Source organism: Spermophilus citellus (genome assembly GCF_964194105.1).
Source record: "Spermophilus citellus genome assembly, chromosome: 1".
In the NCBI taxonomy this organism is placed as follows: domain Eukaryota; kingdom Metazoa; phylum Chordata; class Mammalia; order Rodentia; family Sciuridae; genus Spermophilus; species Spermophilus citellus.
Window position 1 is genome coordinate 242,832,020 of NC_138182.1, and position 23,085 is coordinate 242,855,104.

Sequence of the window (23,085 nt, forward strand, 5' to 3'; positions counted from 1 at the left end):
AATAAAAAAATAAAATTTTTTTTAAAAAGCCTTAACCTAATCAGTGACTTAATCCCCTGATAGGGATTACCTAGTGAGAACTGAAGAGAGTGTAGCTGGAGCAGGGGGGGTCCTTGGGGACGTGTCTTTGGGTTTTTATTTTGTTGTGGAGAGGAGAGTCTTTCTCCCTCTGCTTCCTGGTGCCATGTTCCCAGCTGCTTTCCTCCACCACACACTTTGTCATGATGTCCTGCCTCACCTCAAGCCTCGAGGAATGGAATCAGCCATCTATGGACTGAGATCTATGAAACTGTGAGCTCCAAAATAACTTTTCCTCTTTAAAATTGTTCTTATTGTGTCTTTTGGTCCCATCATCAAAAAAGCTGACTAAACCACCCCTCTATTTGACATGTCCAATTTTCTCCTTTCCATGTTATCGTTCCCATTAGTATCTAAGTGTGCTGTAAAGTCTCCTTATTAAAAAGCAAAACAAAACAAAAACTCTCCCTTACCCACAACTCTCTTTCAATCTGCTTCATTTCTCTGCTTCCCTTTAGAGTAAAATTCCTCAAAAGGTACAGTGCTTCGTGTCTCCTTCTCTCTCTCTCTCTCTCTCTCTCTCTCTCTCTCTCTCTCTCTCTCTTCCTCTCTCCCTCTCCCCCTCTCCCCCTCTCCCCCTCTCCCCCTCTCCCCCTCTCTCCCCCCCCCACTATAACAAGGCTGTAAACGCCCAATTCTCTAACTACTCTTCTAACTACTTCCGCCTTGCCCAGTGCAAACATCAGTGCCGCCCTCAGTTGAGCTCCCCTCCCTTGGCATCCGTACCTGGTCCCTTGCACCTTAATTTTCTTCATACACCTTCTACAAAATCCACACTGTCCAGGTTTACTCCTACCTCAGAACCTATTTTCTTCTCTATTTTTCAGTGCTGGGTGGTACCCTAGGGATTCCTTGTTGGATCCTCTCTCCAGCTATTGAAGACCTTTATAGGTGTCCTCATCCAAATCTAGGTCATTGCATTATTTAATCAGATGACATCTAAATTCTCCCCTAAACTCTGAACTTATATATCTGCTATCGTGGGATCTGAATAAGCCCCCCAAAGACCCATGTATTAAAGCCTTGTTCCCCAGTGTGGCACTACTGGGGGGTAGATGCTTTAGGATATGGGACCTAGTGTGAGGTCTTAGATCATTGGGTCATGCCCTTGAAGGGTATTACAAATTAGAACAAAAAGTATATATAAAGTCATTTTTATTAAATTTTTAAATATTGCTGGAACAAATAGTTAAATCAAAATAACTAACAGACTAAAACTGAAAATAGAAAATTTTAAAAGATTTTTTTAAAACTTCATTAAAGAATGACATTTTGTTGAAAAATAAAAATTGACCTGGGGAAATATTAATAAAAAGTATATGAAATTAGCCACAACTGACTCCATGTGATGTAATCTGACAGACCAATTAACCCAACCCTCTTGACTAAATTTGGATCTATAACATTGTAACTGGGTAAGTTGAACTTGTTCAACATAATGACCACAAAATAAATAGTACAACTATAAACTTATAAGTTGTCTCTCTGAATTTCCCATGAAAAAGAATTTACTTAAATGAAACTAATTTTGGCAAGATCATAATAAAAATAGAAAATAATATTTTTTACCGTTCTGAAGATAAAATTGATTAAGCCATTGAACTAGCTTCGTGGAGTTAGCTCCATAGAATATGCTGTCATAAAATTTTATCAAAGTTAGGATAATGCAGAGTAATACTCCATTGTATATAAATGCCACATTTTTTTGAAAAAAAAGGGGGGGGAATGAATTACAGTAGATGGGGTAGAGAGAGAAGAGGGGAGGGGAGGGGAGGGGAGGGGGGATAGTAGAGGATAGGAAGGGCAGCAGAATACAACAGACACTAGTATGCAATAGGTAAATCAATGGATGTGTAACCGATGTGATTCTGCAATCTGTATACGGGGTAAAAATGGGAGTTCATAACCCACTTGAATCAAAGTGTGAAATATGATATATCAAGAACTATGTAATGTTTTGAACAACCAACAATAAAAATTTTTTAAAAAGTTAGGATAACACTATTTAAAATATTACATTCAGAAACACAGAAATCAAGTTAGTAGGATAAAACCATCTACTTGATTGAAACTGTAAGACTGAAATCTCCTTCTCTTCCAGGTAGAGTTTCCTAATCTCTTAGACTGGCCTATTGCTTTGCCAACATTTTTTTTTAATAGCAACTGCTGAAATTACTACAAGAAAGTAAGACCCTCATGAGCAGAGTTGCTTCACATCTAATACGTAGTACTTAGGACATGTGCAATGATTGCCCAACAAAAAAATTAACTCCATAATTCAACACCTGGTTAAAGTTTCTCAATTTAATGTGCATCAGGATCACCCAGAGAATTTGTTTAACATGCAAATGCAAAGACCCCCAATCCCAAGAATTTCTGAATCACTGTCCAGAACCCCAAGTAATTTCAATACAAATGTTCCAAAAAGCACATTTTGAAAAGCACAACACCAGGCATAAATAATTATAATAACTAGAAAGTAGTCATGATATGCATCAGTTAAGAATGTTTCTAGCTATAAGTAAGAGAAAGCTGGACCTATGGAAGCTTACAAGCAAGAAGTCAGGTGGTGTGCAGGTGCTGGCACTGGTTCTGCAGCTTAAGAATTTTCAGGCTGGTATCTCTGCAAGTCACTTGCCTGCCCAGTTATTTGTCGCCCCATGTGTGATAAATGCCTGCTACAGTTATAGACATCACATCCATATTCAAAGGAAAAAGAGGGGTGAGCAGTGATTCCTTTTTATAGAGCAAGAAAACAACTTTCCAAGATATTGTCCTATAGACTTTCCCTTACATCCCATTGACTAAAACTGTGCAAGTGGCCATCCCTAGCTACAAGGGAAACTGAAGGCAAATATCAGCTTTTCCTGTGCCTAAGGTGAAAGGCATAAGGAGAAAGGGATTGAGAATATTTGTTGGTTTTCTCAAATATCTGCCATATTGTAATCCCCAGAATCCCTTCATCTACCTAGCTCACCAAAGAATAATCCTCACAACAGCCCTGTGAGAGAGTCCGTTACTCGCCCCTATTCTATAGATGAAGAAACTGAGGCACTGATGGGGTAAGCAGCTTGCCCAGAGTCATTCAGCAGGTGAGAGAGTCCAACCCAGGCAGTTGGCTGCAGAATCCATGATCTTAACCTTACCTTGAGTTATTTCTAACTCCGTTCTGTGGAGTTAAAAATAAACTCAAGGTGAGCAAGTCTTGAGCTGGCATCCAACACAGATGATGTCGACCTTTACTGCACCATAACATCTAGTAAATCAGGCCTTCAAATGCCACCTGTATCTTTATGCCTCCCTTTCAAATGCAGCCTCAGGATGAGGTAACATTTTTAATACACATTAAAATTCAAAACTTGTCATAGTGCCTGGTTTATTTTGGGTCTGGTTATCGTTCATCCTACAACTTGGCACAAGAACCTTGTCCAACCTGCAAGCAGGCTAAGAAAGTGGTGCAAATGAGGTCCCAAGACAACAGTAGGCATGTCCTTATTATAGGCCTGTTTTCCAAAATGGAAATTTGTTTTTCAAATTCTCAGTAACACTGAGTCCCTGAGGTCCCGGTAACAACTAAACTGATTTATTCTAACTAAGATGTGTTCAGGAAGTTCAAACATCCAAAAAAAGATAACCTTTCCCTGGAGCTGTGCATATGGGCAATGAAAATAAAACAAGACAAAATGTAAAGTTGTGAACAACCAATAAAAAAAAGACAAAATGGTAAAATTAAGATTTACCTCCTTTAGAAAGCCAGAACATTTTTCCTTTCCCTGATCACAGCGAAGTGATGTTATCTCCAAATAAATTGTTATAGAAATTTAAATATTAAGAATTAGGCATGTATGTCATTATCTCCGACTGTTGAAAGTAAGGAGATGTCACTCATTTTTTTAATTAAAACTTTTGTTCTTATATCAAAAATTATATGTGTGTGTGTGTGTATGCACATGGAGATAAATAGATACACACAAAAAATAATATTTGTTTTTAGTCAGCTATGCATGGTTGTGAACAAATTAACTGACAAGAACAACTGAGATGAGGAAATTTTTATTTAGAGCACATAGTTTCAGAGGTCTCAGCCCACAGATGGCCAACTCCATTGCTCTGGGCCCAAGGTAAGGCAGCACACCATGGAGGGAAGGGCCTAGCACGTGGAAACTGCTACCTTCATGGAATCAAGGAAGCAATGAGAGAGGGTGGGGGAGAAAGGGGCCACAGGGAAGTTGCACTCTTCCAGGGCATGCCCCCAGTGACCCTTCTCCAGCCACATTGCACCTGCCTACAGTCACCACCCAACCAGTCCATTCAAACTGGGATGGACTGAATAGGTTACAGTTCTCATAAACTATTCAGTTCACTTCTGAATATGCCTGCACTAACGGGAGCTTTGGGGAGACACCTTGTATCCAAACCATAACAACATTGTAGAAGATTTAACACACACACACACACACACACACACACACACACACAAAATAATAAAAGGAAGAAAAATTTTAAAACCCAGAATCTCACCATTCATGGGCAACCACTGTTAATATCTTGGTATATGATCCCCAGATGGTTTCCTGTTGGCTGTGTATTAACAACTAATGTTATTAAACTGAGCCAAGGTTAATTCTCTTCTCCTAGATACTAACACTGGGCATCCGGCTGGTGGGGGGAGCAAAGAAGGGATTGAACTGGGAGCAGAGAGTTAGCAGGGAGCTAACAGGAGCCAAAGGGGATAAAGGAGTGAGAATCTAGAAACAAAGACCAGTCCAATTGAGGCAATGCCAATCCCCCTAGTGACACTTGAGCTAACACACACCGAAAGTATGGCTTTGGAAGTATGTCACAGACATAGTAGGTAAAGGCATGGATCATTCCTGGAATTCCATTGATAACAGAATTGGGCCCAGCCCTAGTGCTTGGTACACCAAGGCATAAAGGGGGCTGTTATCAACCTGTTGGTTGATAATCAGGGACCCCCAGCAAAACCAGAAATAGGGTGGGATAAGATTAGCTCAGAGGAAAAGAAAATGTCAATATTCCAAAGGGGGCCAGATGGGCCACTCACCTGATCCAAGCAGTTACTTGTTTTGATGAAACAGTGTAAAGAGCACACACCCAGAGGTGGAGCAATCACAGGTATTTCTAGGCCCTGTTAATTTGCTTCCTGTTGGTTCTGAAGGAGAAGGGCATATAATTAAAAGTGATGGTTATCCTGAACAGCAGAAAAAGGCTGGTATTGGGGTAGAGACCATCTAATATAGGCCAGTGGCATGGTCTGATTGTTAGAAGTACAAAAGACACTACCTTAGCATCCACTATACCACCTAGGACCCTGATGTCAGGTAAACAAGCCAAAACATCATTTTAAGCACATAATATTAATACTGTAGCTAATGTCAGAATGGAAGCCTAATGAGCCAAGCATGCTAGAACTAACCAGAGAAAACCCCTTCCTCCTGTAGCATCCCTCCTGGGCTCTCTATTGATGAAGGTTAACAACACTGTGCTTGTTGCAAAACACAAATGCTTAAAGGGTCCAGCTTTATTATCTCAGAGCAGGCAATGAAGGGCAGATATGGATCTGAAAGGTAATGAAGTGGAAACTAACTGACTCAAATGCCTTTCAGAAGTTTGTAGAGTTTGAGTCATTTTTTCACCTTTATTTTGTTGTTGTTGTTGTTGTTGTTGTTGTTGCAATATTGTTGTTTCAATTAAAACTATTTTATGTGTATAAGGATATGGTTTCCAAATATTTCTTCCAGGGCCATTTTACAACCCCCAAAACTGTAAAATCATCTCTATCCCTTGAAATGTCACCGTGTTTCATGCTGAAGTGTGTGGATTCCAACCACTTATTACCACTCCCTCTGCCACCCTGGTCCAGCCATCATCATCTCTTACCTGAGTCATTGGAAGTCATTCAACTGATCCCCGCTGCTTCTTACCTTGCTTATGTATCCCCTGCAAACTATTCTCCACACAGCGGCCAGTAGGATCTTTAACATCAAAATCAGTTCATGCTAATCATCTGCTCAAAACCCATCAGTGGTTCCAGTTTCCCTCAGAGTAAAACCCAATGTCTTGCCATGGCCTAGTGAAGCCCTATTATGATCTCCCTCTCTCTACTAGAATGTCACTCTGAGAGGGTAGGTATTTTTGTAAGTTTTATTCATTGCTATAATTTCTGCACCTAAAATAATACCTGATTTAGAGTAATTATATTTATTGAATGAACAAATGCCCAAACCTAAAACCGCCTCACCTCTGAACTTCTCACTTGTAAGATTGCTGCAGTCCGGCTGCAGCAAAATAACCAGGGGGTGACGAACAACTTGTGTATATTGATACAGCAGGAGTGGGAGCCGTTTATTGTAGGACAGGAGGGGTATATATACATTCCACACAGCTCATCTTAATTAACATAAACTAGATACGGCAGTCAACCAATAAGGAATCTCCACACTTAATGGCTCGCTGGCGTTACTTCATAAACCACTCCCTCTGGCAAAATGCCAGGCACCATCCTGACTTGTTTACAGACCCTAACATAAGATAATACTTTTCGGAGTTCGGGATTGCAGAGGGGGAAGGAAGCGGTACAGCCCCATCCCCCACAAGGGACACTCCACTAAGGCAACCAGCGGCCACCATCTTGGAGAGCTGAAGTATCCACTGCCACTCTCCGACAGATTGCAACAACAAAACAGGAGAAACCAAGACTAGCAGGAGAAACCAGGAGACCAGAGGCAAGGCCCTCGCGACTGGGCAGCTGTAAACTGCAGGCCCGCCGGCGACAGTTCACCCACTGCCCGCGTAACTGGGCGGTAGGAGAACGCCCACCCGCTGGCGACTGATCACCTGCCCGTGGCCTGTGATACTGGGTGGCTGGAGACTGCCCGCCTGCCGCGACCGGGAGCTGAAACCAAACAGAGACAGTCCAGTCACACCCCCCCATTAGGGCACCCCGGCAAGGAGACTGGGGCCCGTCATAGCAGAGTAGTGTCGTCACTGGAGCTCGGATGTCGGAATTCCTTCCCAGCGGAATCCACGTTAGCAGGCATAGTTTAACAACACAAAGGAGAGACATCAGAGTAATACAGAAACAAAACAAATCTATAGAAGAGAGCAGAAACACGACAATCAAAAAGAGCTGGAAAGTAACGTGGACAACATGAGAAAACAAGGGAAAAAAGGATTACAAACAATGCGAGACAACTCAATTCTATAGGAGGACATAGAAACATCAGAAATAGGGATAGGGAAAGAACTCAAGGCATACCTAACTCGAATGGAAAGGAATATTAGAGAAGACATGAGACAGCAAGTCCAAGAAATAAAAGTATATTTTGAAAATGAATTAAACAAACAAATTCAAATGGCAAAGAACGAGCTCTACCAGGAGATAGAGATCTTAAAAAAAAATCAAACAATAATCCTAGAATTGCAGGAAACTATAAACCAAATTAAAAACTCAAACGAGAATATTACAAATAGACTTGATCAAGTAGAAGTCAGAACATCAGATAATGAAGACAAGGTTTACCACTTGAAAAGAATATAGTCAACACAGAAAAGATGCTTAAATCCCACGAGCAATCTATTCAAGAGATATGGGATGTCATAAAAAAAACAAATCTGAGAGTCATAGGGATAGAAGAAGGCACAGAGATTCAAACCAAAGGAATGGACAGCATATTAAATGAAATAATTCTAGAAAACTTCCCAGAGATGAAAGATGGAATGGATTGCCAAATCCTGGAAGCCTACAGGACCCCAAACATTCAAAACCATAATAGACCAACTCCAAGACATATAATTATGAAGATAGCCAACGTACAGAACAAGGAGAGAATACTAAAAGCTACGAGACAAAAGAGGCAGATTACATTCAGGGGTAAACCAATTAGGTTAACGACCGATTTCTCATCACAAACTTTGAAAGCGAGAAGATCCTGGAATAATGTATTTCAAACGCTGAAAAATAATGGATTCCAACCAAGAATACTATATCCAGCAAAATTGAGCTTCAAATTTGACAATGAAATTAAAATCTTTCACGATAAACAAAAGCTAAAAGAATTTGCAGCAAGAAAACCAGCTCTGCAAAGCATTTTGAACAAAACACTACAAGAAGAGGAATTGAAAAATAGTGCCCAAAACTAACAGCAGGAGGTATCTCAGTAAAGGGGGAGGAAAATAACCAAAAAGCAAAACTAGCCAAACTAAAATAAATAAATAAAGAAGCATGACTGGAAGTACAAATCATATCTCAATTGTAACCTTAAATGTTAATGGCCTAAACTCACCAATCAAGAGACATAGGCTAGTAACCTGGATCAAAAAAACAAATCCAACAATATGCTGCCTTCAGGAGACTCATATGATAGGAAAAGACATACACAGGCTGAAGGTAAAAGGTTGGGAAAAATCATACCACTCACATGGCCCTCGGAAGCAAGCAGGAGTGGCCATACTCATATCAAATAAAATCAACTTCAAACCTAAGTTAATCAAGAAGGATAAAGAAGGTCACTATATACTGTTAAAAGGAACCATCCACCAACAAGACATAACAATCATCAATTTGTATGCACTAAACAATGGAGCTGCAACGTTCATAAAACAAACTCTCCTCAAGTTCAAGAGTCAAATAGACCACAACACAATAATTATGGGTGACTTCAACACACCGCTCTCACCATTAGACAGATCCTCTAGACAAAAGCTGAATAAAGAAACTATAGAACTCAACAGCACAATCAATAACCTAGACTTAACCGACATATATAGAATATATCAACCATCATCAAGTGGATACACGTTCTTCTCAGCAGCACATGGATCCTACTCAAAGATAGACCATATATTATGCCATAAGGCAACTCTTAGTAAATATAAAGGCGTGGAGATAATACCATGCACCATATCTGATCATAATGGAATGAAATTGGAAATCAATGATAAAAGAAGGAAGGAAAAATCCTACATCACATGGAAAATGAACAATATGTTATTGAATGATCAATGGGTTATAGAAGACATAAAGGAGGAGATGAAAAAATTCTTAGAATCAAATGATAACACAGACACAACATACCAGAATCTATGGGACACAATGAAAGCAGTTTTAAGAGGGAAATTAATTTCATGGAGTTCTTACCTCAAAAAAAGAAAAAACCAACAAATAAATGAACTCACGCAACACCTCAAAAACCTAGAAAAGGAAGAGCAAAACAACAGCAAATGTAGTAGAAGACAAGAAATAATTAAAATTAGAGCAGAAATCAACGAAATTGAAACAAAAGAAACCATTGAAAAAATTGATAAAACTAAAAGTTGGTTCTTTGAAAAAATAAATAAGATAGACAAGCCCTTAGCCATGCTAACGAAAAGAAGAAGAGAGAGAACTCAAATTACTAACATACGGGATGAAAAAGGCAATATCACAACAGACACTACAGAAATACAGAAGACAATTAGAAAGTATTTTGAAACCCTATATTCCAATAAAATAGAAGATAATGAAGATATCGATAAATTTCTTAAGGCATATGATTTGCCCAGATTGAGACAGGAAGACACACACAATTTAAACAGACCAATAACAAAAGAAGAAATAGAAGAAGCCATCAAAAGACTACCAACCAAGAAAAGCCCTGGACCGGATGGGTATACAGCGGAGTTCTACAAAACCTTCAAAGAAGAATTAATACCAATACTTTTCAAGCTATTTCAAGAAATAGAAAAAGAAGGAGCTCTTCCAAATTCATTCTATGAGGCCAACATCACTTTGATCCCAAAACCAGACAAAGATACTTCAAAGAAAGAAAACTACAGACCAATATCTCTAATGAACTTGGATGCAAAAATTCTCAATAAAATTCTGGCGAATCGAACACAAAAACATATCAGAAAACTTGTGCACCATGATCAAGTAGTATTCATTCCTGGGATGCAAGGATGGTTCAATAAACGGAAATCAATAAATGCTATTCACCACATCAATAGACTTAAAGACAAGAACCACATGATCATCTCGATGGATGCAGAAAAAGCATTTGACAAAGTACAGCATCCCTTTATTTTCAAAACACTAGAAAAACTAGGGATAACAGGAACTTACCTCAACATTGTAAAAGCTATATATGCTAAACCTCAGGCTAGCATCATCCTAAACGGAGAAAAACTGAAGGCATTTCCTCTAAAATCTGGAACAAGACAGGGATGCCCTCTATCACCACTTCTATTCAATTTAGTTCTCGAAGTACTAGCCAGAGCAATTAGACAGACAAAAGAAATTAAAGGCATAAAAATAGGAAAAGAAGAAATTAAACTATCGCTATTTGCGGATGACATGATAATATACTTAACAGACCCAAAAGAGTCTACAAAGAAGCTGCTAGAGTTAATAAATGAATTCAGCAAAGTGGCAGGTTATAAAATCAACACGGATAAATCAAAGGCATTCCTGTATATCAGCAACAAAACCTCTGAAATGGAAATAAGGAAAACCACTCCATTCACAATATCCTCAAAGAAAATAAGATACTTGGGAATCAACCTAACAAAAGAGGTGAAAGACTTATACAATGAAAACTACAGAACCCTAAAGAGAGAGATAGAAGAAGATCTCAGAAGATGGAAAAATGTACCCTGTTCATGGATAGGCAGAACTAACATCATCAAAATGGCGATATTACCCAAAGTTCTCTACAGGTTTAATGCGATGCCAATCAAAATCCCAACAGCATTTCTTGTAGAAATAGTCAAAGCAATCATGAAATTCATATGGAAAAACAAAAGACCCAGAATAGCAAAAGCAATTCTAAGCAGGAAGTGTGAATCTGGAGGTATAGCGATACCAGAGGTCAAACTGTACTACAAAGCAATAGTAACAAAAACAGCATGGTACTGGTACCAAAACAGGCAGGTGGACCAATGGTATAGAATAGAGGACACAGAGACTAATCCACAAAGTTACAACTATCTTATATTTGATAAAGGGGCTAAAAGCATGCAATGGAGGAAGGATAGCATCTTCAACAAATGGTGCTGGGAAAATTGGAAATCCATATGCAACAAAATGAAATTGAATCCCTTTCTCTCGCCATCCACAAAAATTAACTCCAAATGGATCAGGGAGCTAGATATCAAATCAGAGACACTGCGTCTGATAGAAGAAAAAGTTGGCTCCGATCTACATATTGTGGGGTCGGGCTCCAAATTCCTTAATAGGACACCCATAGCACAAGAGTTAACAACAAGAATAAACAAATGGGACTTACTTAAACTAAAAAGTTTTTTCTCAGCAAGGGAAACAATAAAAGAGGTAAATAGAGAGCCTACATCCTAGGAACAAATTTTTACCCCCCACACCTCCGATAGAGCCCTAATATCCAGAATGTACAAAGAACTCAAAAAATTAAACAATAAGATAACAAATAACCCAATTAACAAATGGGCCAAGGACCTGAACAGACACTTCTCAGAGGAGGACATACAATCAATCAACAAGTACATGAAAAAATGCTCACCATCTCTAGCAATCAGAGAAATGCAAATCAAAACCACCCTAAGATACCATCTCACTCCAGTAAGATTGGCAGCCATTTTGAAGTCAAACAACAATAAGTGTTGGCGGGGATGTGGGGAAAAGGGTACACTTGTACACTGCTGGTGGGGCTGCAAAATGGTGAGGCCAATTTGGAAAGCAGTATGGAGATTCCTGGGAAAGCTGGGAATGGATCCACCATTTGACCCAGCTATCGCACTTCTCGGACTATTCCCTGAGGACCTTAAAAGAGCACACTATAGGGATACGGCTGCATCAATGATTATAGCAGCACAATTCACAATAGCTAGACTGTGGAGCCAATCTAGATGCCCCTCAATAGATGAATGGATAAAAAAAATGTGGCATCTATACACAATGGAGTATTATGCAGCACTAAGAAATGACAAAATCATAGAATTTGCAGGGAAATGGATGGCATTAGAGCAGATTATGCTAAGCGAAGCTAGCCAAGCCCTAAAAAACAAATGCCAAATGTCTGCTTTGATATAAAGAGAACAACTAAGAACAGAACAGGAAGGAAGAACATGAGGAAAAGACTACAGTAAACAAAGACGAATGGGGGGAGAGAAACGGAGAGAGAAGGGAAAGCACATGGAAATAGTAGGAGACCTTCAATGATACATAGAATTATAAGAGGTTATGAGGGGCAAGGGGGAGGGAAAAAAAGGGAGCGAATTGAACAACAGCAGGGGAGGTAGAGAGGGAAGATGGGAGGGGAGGGGAGGGGAGGGGTGATAGTAGGGGATAGGAAAGGTAGCAGAATACAACAGTCACTAATATGGCATTATGTAAAAATGTGAATATGTAACAGATGTGATTCTGCAATCTGTATTTGGGGTGAAAATGGGAGTTCAAAACACAATTTGAGTCAAATGTATGAAAGATGATATATCATGAGCTATGTAATGCTTTAAATAATCAATTAAAAAAATAAATTAAAAAAAAAAGATAATACTTTTCTTTCTTGAAGTACTTAACTTGAATAAGGAAATATTGTTATTTGCAGCCCACTACATCTAGCTTGTCAAATATGTATCAAATATACTCTTCTATATAATCCCAAGAAATCAACTAGAACTTACCTGATACCACTGTTTGGAAAAGAAGGAATAGAAGAAGGAAGTGATTGAGGAAAAGAAGAGAAATTATTAGCTTGACCCAAAAAGCTTTCAAGTATTTGGCCAGTGTCTATTTTATTTTCTAATGAGAGGCATTTTCTGTAACCTGGGTCTATTACTTAGAGGCTCAAGTTCTCAAAGCAAGGTGAAGAAAGAAGAACTAATGGAATAAGATTGTAAGTATTCAGACAATAAATTTACTTCTTTCTTCTTCCTTCCAAACTTTCATTCCTACCAAACACTTCTATTAAGGTTAACATGATGCTTCCATTATGAACAAAGCACAATAGTATTCATTCAAGTGTCTTTTTTGATCTCCATATGTAGATAGTATTAACAGTCCTCCTCATATACCCATTCCATTAGTCACCCTACAGTATTAATGCAACCAACCCTGCGATTCATAATATTTAAGCAATATTTTTATTAAATTATTTATTTATTCTAATTTGTTACATATGATGGCAGAATGCAATTCATTTCATATTATATAGAGAGAGCACAATTTTTCAAATTACTGGTTGTACATAAAGTATTTTCACATCATTTGTGTCTTCATACATGTACTAAGAGTAATAATGTCTAACTCATTCCATGGTCTTTCCTACCCCCATGCACTCCCTCCACTTTGCCTTATCTAAAGTTCCTTCATTCCTCCTTTGTTCCCCACCCCTTCACCATTTTAAGTCAGCATCTTCATATCAAAGAAAACATTCAGCCTTTGGTTTGGGGGCATTGGTTTACTTCACTTAGCATAATATTCTCCAACTCCATCCATTTACCTACAAATGCCATGATTTTATTCTCTTTTAATGCGGAGTAATATTCCATTGTGTATATATACCACAGTTTCATTATCCATTCATCTACTTGAGGGCATCTAGGTTGGTTCCACAGTTTATCTATTGTGAATTGTGCTGCTATAAACATTGATGTGGCTGTGTCCCTATAGTATGCTGTTTTTAAGTGGGGGTATAGACCAAGAAGTAGGATAGCTGGGTCAAATGGTGGTTTCATTTCCAGTTTTCCAAGGATACTCCATACTGCTTTCCATATTGGTTGCACCAATTTGCAATTCCACCTGCAATGTATGAGTGTACTTTTCTCCCTGCATCCTTACAACACTTATTGTTGTTTCTGTTCTTGATAGCTTCCATTCTGACTGGAGTGGGATGCAATCTTAGAGTAGTTTTGATTTACATTTCTCTAACTGCTAGAGATGTTGAACTTTTTTTCATATATTTGTTGATTGATTGTATATCCTTCTTCTGAGAGGTGTGTATTCAGTTCCTTGGTCCATTTATTGATTGGGTTATTCGTGGTTTTGGTGTTAAGATTTTTGAGTTCTTTATATATCCTGAGATTAGTGCTCTATCTGATGTGCTTATGGTAAAGATTTGCTCCAATTCTGTAGACTCTCTATTCACCTCACTGATTGTTTCTTTTGCTGAGAAGAAGCTTTTTAGGTTGAATCCATCCCATTTATTGATTCTTGATTTTAATTCTTGCATTATAGGAGTCTTATTAAGGAAGTTGGGGCCTAATCCCACATGATGGAGATTTGGGCCTACTTTTTTTCCATTAGGCACAAGGTCTCTGGTTTAATTCCTAGGTCCTTGATCCACTTTGAGTTGAGTTCTGTGCATGGTGAGAGATAGAGGTTAAATTTTATTTTGTTACATGTGTATTTCCAGTTTTCCCAACACCATTTGTTGAAGAGGCTATCTTTTCTCCAATATGTGTTTTTGGCGCCTTTGTCTAATATGAGATAATTATAATTATGTAGGTTTGTCTCTGTGTCCTCTATTCTGTACCATTGGTCTACAAGTCTATTTTGGTGCCAACCCCATGCTGTTTTTGTTACTATTGCTCTGTAGTATAGTTTAAGGTCTGGTATAGCGATGCCACCTACTTCCCTCTTCTTGCTAAGTATTGCTTAAGCTATTCTGGGTCTCTTATTTTTCCAGATGAATTTCATGATTGCTTTTTCTATTTCTATGAGGAATGCCATTGGGATTTTGATTGGAACTGCTTTAAATCTGTATAATGCTTTTCGTAGTATGGTCATTTTGACAATATTAATTCTGCCTATCTAAGAACAAGGGAGATCTTTCTACCTTCTAAGGTCTTCTTTAATTTCTTTCTTTGGCATTCTGTAGTTTTCATTGTCGAGGTCTTTCACTTCTTTCATTAAGTTGATTCCCAAGTTTTTTGGTTTTGGGTTTTTGTTGGTTTTTGTTGTTGTTGTTGTTGTTGTTGTTGTTGTTGAGGACTATTGTAAATGAGGTGGCTTTCCTAGTTTCTCTTTCTGAGGACTTGTCACTAATATACAGAAATGCCTTTAATTTATGAGTGTTAGGATTTTAGATCCTGCTACTTTGCTGAATTCATTTATTAGTTCTAGAAGATTTCTGGATATTTAAGCAAAATTAATCATAATAAATACCTGAGAGCCATAATTTACTTTCTGCAACTCTTAATTAAAAAACAATCATCAAGTCTAGAATATATCTGGAATGAAGACTTCCAGAGAGGTAAGAGAAAAATATAAATGCCCTACTTGAAATCATTAATTAATCTAATTAATATTTATTAGACAACTATTATGTACTCTAGTGAATAAAATAAATATATCCCCTGCTTCATGGAGTTTATATATCAGAAATTAATCAATAAAATTTTCATATGAAGAGCCAGATAAAAAATATTTTAGGCTTTGTTATTCAAGAGGTCACATACTGTGCCATTGTGGTGTGAAAATATTCATAAACAATACACAAATAAATAAACCTGGCTCTACTCTCAAATCATATGGTGCCTGTGGAAATCCTGCATTTCTGATAGCAGTTACCATTCCCTAAGTAGGAGCAACCACAGAAGATACATCCCATATACTCTGCTACCTACATTACATCCATACCAGAGTGCCCAAACTCTCATAAGACTCACAGAGACCATGGGTCTCTCCAAATGCACTATGGCATGCTCTGTGCCCAAACCTATAAAGCAAAAACCAAAGGAGCTATAAGAAGATTACATGATGAATCCCAGTTATCAATAAACTCAACATTACAGAACATTCCAAGTCAGGAAAAAGCCACATACCAAGGACATCACATAAAAGTAGAAGAGATATCCATTCCAACAAATGCACAAATATCCACATAAAAACAAAGAAATACAAAAACAAACAAACAAGATAATGTGCCACCTCCTAAAGTTCACAACTCTATAGTAACAGATTCCAGAGATATTAAAGCAGACGAAATGCCAAGGAATTCAAATAATAATTTTTTTAAAAGTTCAATGAAATCCAAGAGGGTACAAATAAATAGTTGAATGAGCTGAGGAACACAATGCAGGACATGAGTGAGAAATTCAATGAGAGAGAGAGAGAGAGAGAGAGAGAGAGAGAGAGAGAGAGAGAGAGATTTTTTTTAAAAAGAACCAAACACACATCTTGGAAATGTGAAGGTTAAAAATCAGATTTTAAAAAACTCAGTTGAAAACCTCAACAAGAGACCAGATGAAGCAGAGGAAAAGATACTGGAGCTTGAATCTAGTCCCACCATATTACATTAAGACAGTAATAAATACATAAAATAAGAAATAATGAAGAGAATATATGAGATTTCTGGGACACCATTAAAAGATCAAATGTCCACATTATCAGCATGCAGGAGGGAAAAGAGCTGTAAGCTCAGAACATGGAAAACCTACCCAATGAAATAATAGCAGAAAATTTCCCAAATCCTGGGAAAGACATGAATAACCAGTTACAGGAGACATTTATAACCCCAAGAAAACATAACCAGAAAAAAACTCTCTATGACATATTATAGTTAAATTGACAAATGTACAGAAGAAATAATATTTTAAAATGCAAGAGAGAATTCCAAGTCACATTTAAAGGAAAACCCATTAGACCTGAAAGAAAGTCACTGTGACCAACATTACTATACCCAACAATTTATCCTTCAGAATCAAAGAATAAAGACCCACCCAGATAAGCATGAATTAAAGTGATTCATGTCCATTAAACCAACACTACTAAGATTCTAAGGGAATCTTACAGCCAAAAGAGAAAGAAAGAAAAACAAAATCATGAGAACATGTGAAAGAATAAATTCCATTAGAAATGTAAACACAGAGAGAAATAGGAAAGAATCAAAATTATCAATACAGTAAATGATCAAACTACTAAAATGAATAAGAGAGGAAGAAACATACAAACAACAATCAAAACAATCAGAGAAAATCATCAAAATGATAAGAATAAGCACTTACCATTCAATAATAACTCTGAATGCAATTGTCTTAACTCTCCAATGAAAAGTCACAGACTGGTTAAATGGATTTAAAAAATACCCAACAGTATACTACATACAAGAAACTCATCTCACCTTCAAATAGTACACAGACTAAAAGTAAAAGGATGGGAAAAGATTGAAATAATTGCATGATCATCTTATGATGCAGAAAATGTCTTTGATAAATTCAACATTCTCCAAAATAAAAGACCTGAATAAATTAGATATAGAATGATCACAACTCCACATAATAAAGGTTGTATGTGATGAATACATAGCCAGCATCATGCTGCATAGGTAAAAGTAAAACACAGAAAGAACTACTTATATTCCTACTTACATCCATCAAAATAGAGAAGTCATTTGTAAAAACAAAGAAAGTGATTATATATTGATTAAAAGAGCAATACTTCAAGAAGATATAACAGTTATGTATGCACCAAATATCAGAGCACCTAATTTTATAAAACAAACACTATTGACCATAAAGGGAAATATATGCTCCAATTCAATAAAAGTGAGTTTAATATCTACTCTCAGCAGTAGATAGATCATCCAGACCAAAAACAACAGCAACAACAAAGAACATCAGAGTTAAATCACTGTATAGATCAAATGGACTTAATAGATATCTACAGAATATTACATCCAAAAGCTGCATATGGAATTTTTTTCAAAACAAATCATATGTTAGGTCATAAAACAAGCCTTAGCAAATTCAAAAAAGTTAAAAATAATTTCTTGCATCTTATCAAGCCACAATTGTATGAAAATAGAAAGCAACAGCAAAAGAAACTGCATAAATTGTACAAACATATGGAGATTGAACAACACACTATTGAATTATGAGTGAGTCACTAAAGAAGTCAGAGTGAATTTTTTAAAATTCCTTAAATAAAATGAAAATTGAAACACAACATATCAAAATTTGTGGGATACAACCAAAGTAGTACTAACAGAAAAGTTTACAGTGACATGTGCCCACATCAAATAAATAAATAAATAAATAAATAAATAAAAGCAATCTCAAGTAAATAACCTAATGATGCACCTTGAGTATTAAAAAAAGAAAAAATCAGTAGAAGGAAAGGAATTGTGAAATGAAATAGAAACTAATAGAACAATACAAGAAATCAATAAAACTGAGTTGGTTCCTGGAACAGATAAACAAAATTGATAATTCCAGCAGCTTGGGAGGCTGAGGCAGGAGCATCACAAGTTCAAAGCCATCCTTAGCAAACACAAGGTGGTAAGCAACTCAGTCTCTGAATAAAATACTAAATAGAGATGAGAATGTGGCTCAGTGGTTGAGTGACCATGAGTTCCTTCCCTGGCACCCTCTCAAAAAATTGATAAAGCTTTAGCTGAACTAGCCAAAGGAAGAAAAAGAAGAGCCAAAATAAATAAAATTAAAGAAGAGTAGGAGACATTATAACAGATAGCTTTGAAATTCAAAGAATAATTAGGGAAAACTATATGCCAATAAACTAGTAAGTCTAGAAGAAGTGAACAAATTTCTGGACACGTGCTACCTACCAAAATTATAGAAGAGTGACAAGTAATAAAATTGAAGCAATAATAGTCTCCCAACACAATACCAACACAACAACAATTAAAAAAGCACTGGGTGAAAGAACTTTTTTTTTTCTTCTTGGTACCAGGGATTGAACTCAGGAGCACTCAACCACTGACTCACATCCCTATTTTATTTAGAGACAAGGTCTCACTGAATTGCTTAGCACCTCACTGTTGCTGAGGCTGGCTTTGAACTCATGATCCTCTTGCCTAAGCCTCCCATGCACCCAACATAAAAGAACTTTTAAAAAGAACTAATACTAATGTTTTTCACTCTGTTGCATGAAGCCAGTATTATCCTGCTACCAAAACCTGATAAAGGCACAACAAAAAAAGAAAACTATAGATCAATATCCCTGATGAACATAGATGCAAAAATCTTCAAAAAAATACTTGCAAATTGAATTCAAAAGCACATTTTTTAAGAAATTATATACTGTGATTGAGTTACTTTTATTCCAGGGATGCAATGATAATTAAATATATGCAAATTAACAAACATAATGCAACACATAAGGAGAACCAAAGACAAAAATTATATATGATCATCCCAATAGATACAGGAAAAATCTCTGATAAAATTGTACATTTTTTCGTGATAAAATCCCTGAATAAATTAAGTATAGAATAATCATACCTCAACATGATGAAAGCTATATATGACAAACTCATAGCCATCATCATACTGAATGAATAAAAACTAAAAGCATTTCTTGCAAGATCAGAAAAAAAGACAGGGTGTCCACTGCCACCACTGTTATTCAATATAGGACTAGAAATTTCAGCCAAAATATCAAGCAAGGGAAAGAAGTAAAAGGGATACAAATTGGAAAGGATAAAGATAAATCAGCCCTGTTTGTGAATAATATAATTCACACATATACGTAGAGAATCCTGAAGACCACCAAAAGACTTCAAGAACTCTTAAGCAAATTCAGTAAAGGAACAGGACACAAAATCAACATTAAAAAACTAGAAGCTTTTCTATATACCAATAATGAACTCATGAAAAAAGAAATCAGGGCCCAGTGAAGTGGTTCACACCTGTAAATATAGCAGTTTGGGAGGCTGAGGTAGAAACATCACAAGTTCAAAACCAGCCTCAGCAACTTAGCAAGTCCCTAAGCAACTTAGGAAACACTGTCTCTAAGTAAAGGTGAAAGATCTATACAATGAAAACTACAGAACCTTAAAGAGAGAAATCAAAAAAGATCTTAGAAGATGGAAAGATCTACCTTGCTCTTGGATAGGCAGAATTAATATTATCCAAATGACCATACTACCAAAAGCACTATACAGATTTAATGAAATTCCAATCAAAATCCCAATGGCATTCCTCATAGAAATAGAAAAAGCAATCATAAAATTCATCTGGAAAAATAATAGACCCAGAATAGCTAAAACAATCCTTAGCAGGAAGAGTGAAGCAGGTGGCATCACTATACCAGACCTTAAACTATACTACAGAGCAATAGTAACAAAAACAGTATTGTATTGGCACCAAAACAGATTGGTAGACCAATGGTACAGAATAGAGGACACAGAAACTAACACAAAAAATTACAATTATCTTATATTAGACAAAGGTACCAAAAACATGCACTGGAGAAAAGATAGCCTCTTCAACAAATGTTGCTTGGAAAACTGGAAATCCATATGCAACAAGATGAAATTAAACCCCTATCTCTCACCATGCACAGAACTTAACTCAAAATGAATCAAGGACCTAGGAATTAAACCAGAGATTCTGTGTCTAATAGAAGAAAAAGTAGGACCTAATCTTCATCATGTGGGATTAGGCCCCAAAAATAATAAGACTCCTAATAGCACAATAATTAAAACCAAGAATCAATAAATGAGATGAAATCAAACTAAAAATTTCTTCTAAGCAAAAGAAACAATCTGTGAGGTTAACAGAGAGCCTATATCCTGGGAAAAAATTTTTCCACTTCACACATCACATAGAGCTCTAATCTCTAGGGTATATCTCTAGGGTATATAAAGAACTCAAAAAGCTAAGCACCAATAAAACAAATGACCCAATCAACAAATGGGCCAAGGACCTGAACAGACACTTCTCAGAAGAGGATATACACTCAATCAACAAATATATGAAAAAATGCTCATCATCTCTAGCAATTAGAGAAATGCAAAACAAAACTACTCTAAGATATCATCTCACTCCAGTCAGAATGGCAGCTATCAAGAATACAAACAACAATAAGTGTTGGCGAGGATGTGGGGGAAAAGGTACATTCATACATTGCTGGTGGAACTGCAAATTGGTGCAGCCAATATGGAAAACAGTATGGAGATTCCTTGGAAAGCTGGGAATGGAACCACCATTTGACCCACCTATCCCTCTCCTCGGGCTATACCCAAAGGACTTAAAAACAGCATACTACAGGGACACACCCACACCAATGTTTATAGCACACAATTCACAATAGTTAAACTGTGGAGCCAACCTAGATGCCCTTCAGTAGATGAATGGATTTTTTTAAAATGTGGCATATATATATATATATATATATATATATATATATATATATATATATATATACAATGGAAATTTACTCAGCATTAAAAGAGAATAAAATTGTGGCATCTGCAGGTAAATGGATAGTGTTGGAGAAGAAAATGCTAAGTGAAGTTAGCCAATCCCAAAAAAACAAATGCCGAATGTTTTCTCTGATATAAGGAGGCTGACTCATAATGGGGTAGGGAGGGGGAGCATGGGAGGATTAGATGAATTCTAGATAGAGAAGAGGGGTGGGAGGAAATGGGAGGAGGCAGGGGATTAGCAAGAATGGTAAAATGTGATGGACATCATTATCCAAAGTACATGTATGATGACTCGAATTGGGTGTCAACATACTTCACATACAAACAGAGATATGAAAAATTGTGGTATATATGTGTAATAAGAATTGTAATGCAATGTGAATTTGGTGCCAACATACCTTATATATAATCAGAGATATGATAAATTATGTTATAATGGTGTATTAAGAATTGTAATGCAAAAATAAATAAATAAATAAGAATTGTGATGCAAAAAAAACAAAGTACATGTATAAAGGCATGAATTGGTGTGAACATACTTTATATACAAAGATATGAAAAATTGTGCTCTATACGTGTAATAAGAATTGTAATGCATTCCTCTGTCATGTATTTTAAAAAAATAAAATCAATTAAAAAAAAGGATTGAGCTTGAGTTGTAGTTCAGTAATTAAGCACCCCTGGGTTCAATCTCCAGTGCTGAAAAAGAAGAAAGAAAGAGGGAAAGGTGTGAGGGTATGGGGTTAATCTAACTTAGCAACTTTGGAGGAGAACTCTAATAGACAGGGGGTAATTTACAGAAAACTGGAAATCCATATGCAGCAAGATGAAATGAGTCCCTATCTCTCACCATGCACAAAAGTTAACTCAAAATGGATCAAGGACCTAGGAATTAGACCAGAGACTCTGTGTCTAATAGAAGAAAGAGTAGGCCCTAATCTTCATCATGTGGGTTTAGGCCCCAATTTCCTTAATAAGACTCCTGTAGCACAAGAATTCAAACCAAGATTTAACAAATGGGATGGATTCAAACTAAAAACTTTCTTCTTAGCAAAAGAAATAATCTGTGAGGTGAATAGAGAGCCTACATCCTGGGAACAAATTTTTACCCCTCACACATCAGATAGAGCTCTAATCTCTAGGTTATATAAAGAGCTCATCAAGATAAGCACCAAAAAAAAATAACCCAATCAATAAATGGGCCAATGACCTGAACAGACACTTCTCAGAAGAGGACATACAATCAATCAACAAAAAATGAAAAAATACTCATCATCTCTAGCAATTAGAGAAATGCAAATCAAAACTACTCTAAGATACCATCTCACCCCAGTAAGAAAGGCAGCTATTTTGAAGACAAACAACAACAAGTGTTGGTGAGGATGTGGGGGAAAAGGCACACTCATACAATGCTGGTAGGACTGCAAATTGGTGCAGCCAATATGGAAAGCAGTATGGAGATTCCTTGGAAAGCTGGGAATGGAACCACCATTTGACCCAGCTATTCCTTTTCTCAGACTATACCTAAAGGACTTAAAAACAACATAGTACAGGTACTCAGCCACATCAACATTTATAGAAGCACAATTCACAATAGCTAAACTGTGGAGCCAGCCTAGATGTTCTTCAGTGGATGAATGGATTTTTTTTAAATGTGGCATTTATACACAATGGAATATTACTCAGCACTAAAAATAATAAAATCATGGCATTTGCAGGGAATTGGATGGCATGAGATAAGATTATGCTAAGTGAAGTTAGACAATCCCAAAAAAACAAATGCCAAATGTTTTCTGATATAAGGGGGGTAACTCAAAGTGGGGTAGGGAGGGAGAGCATGGGTGGAAAATTACCTCTAGATAGG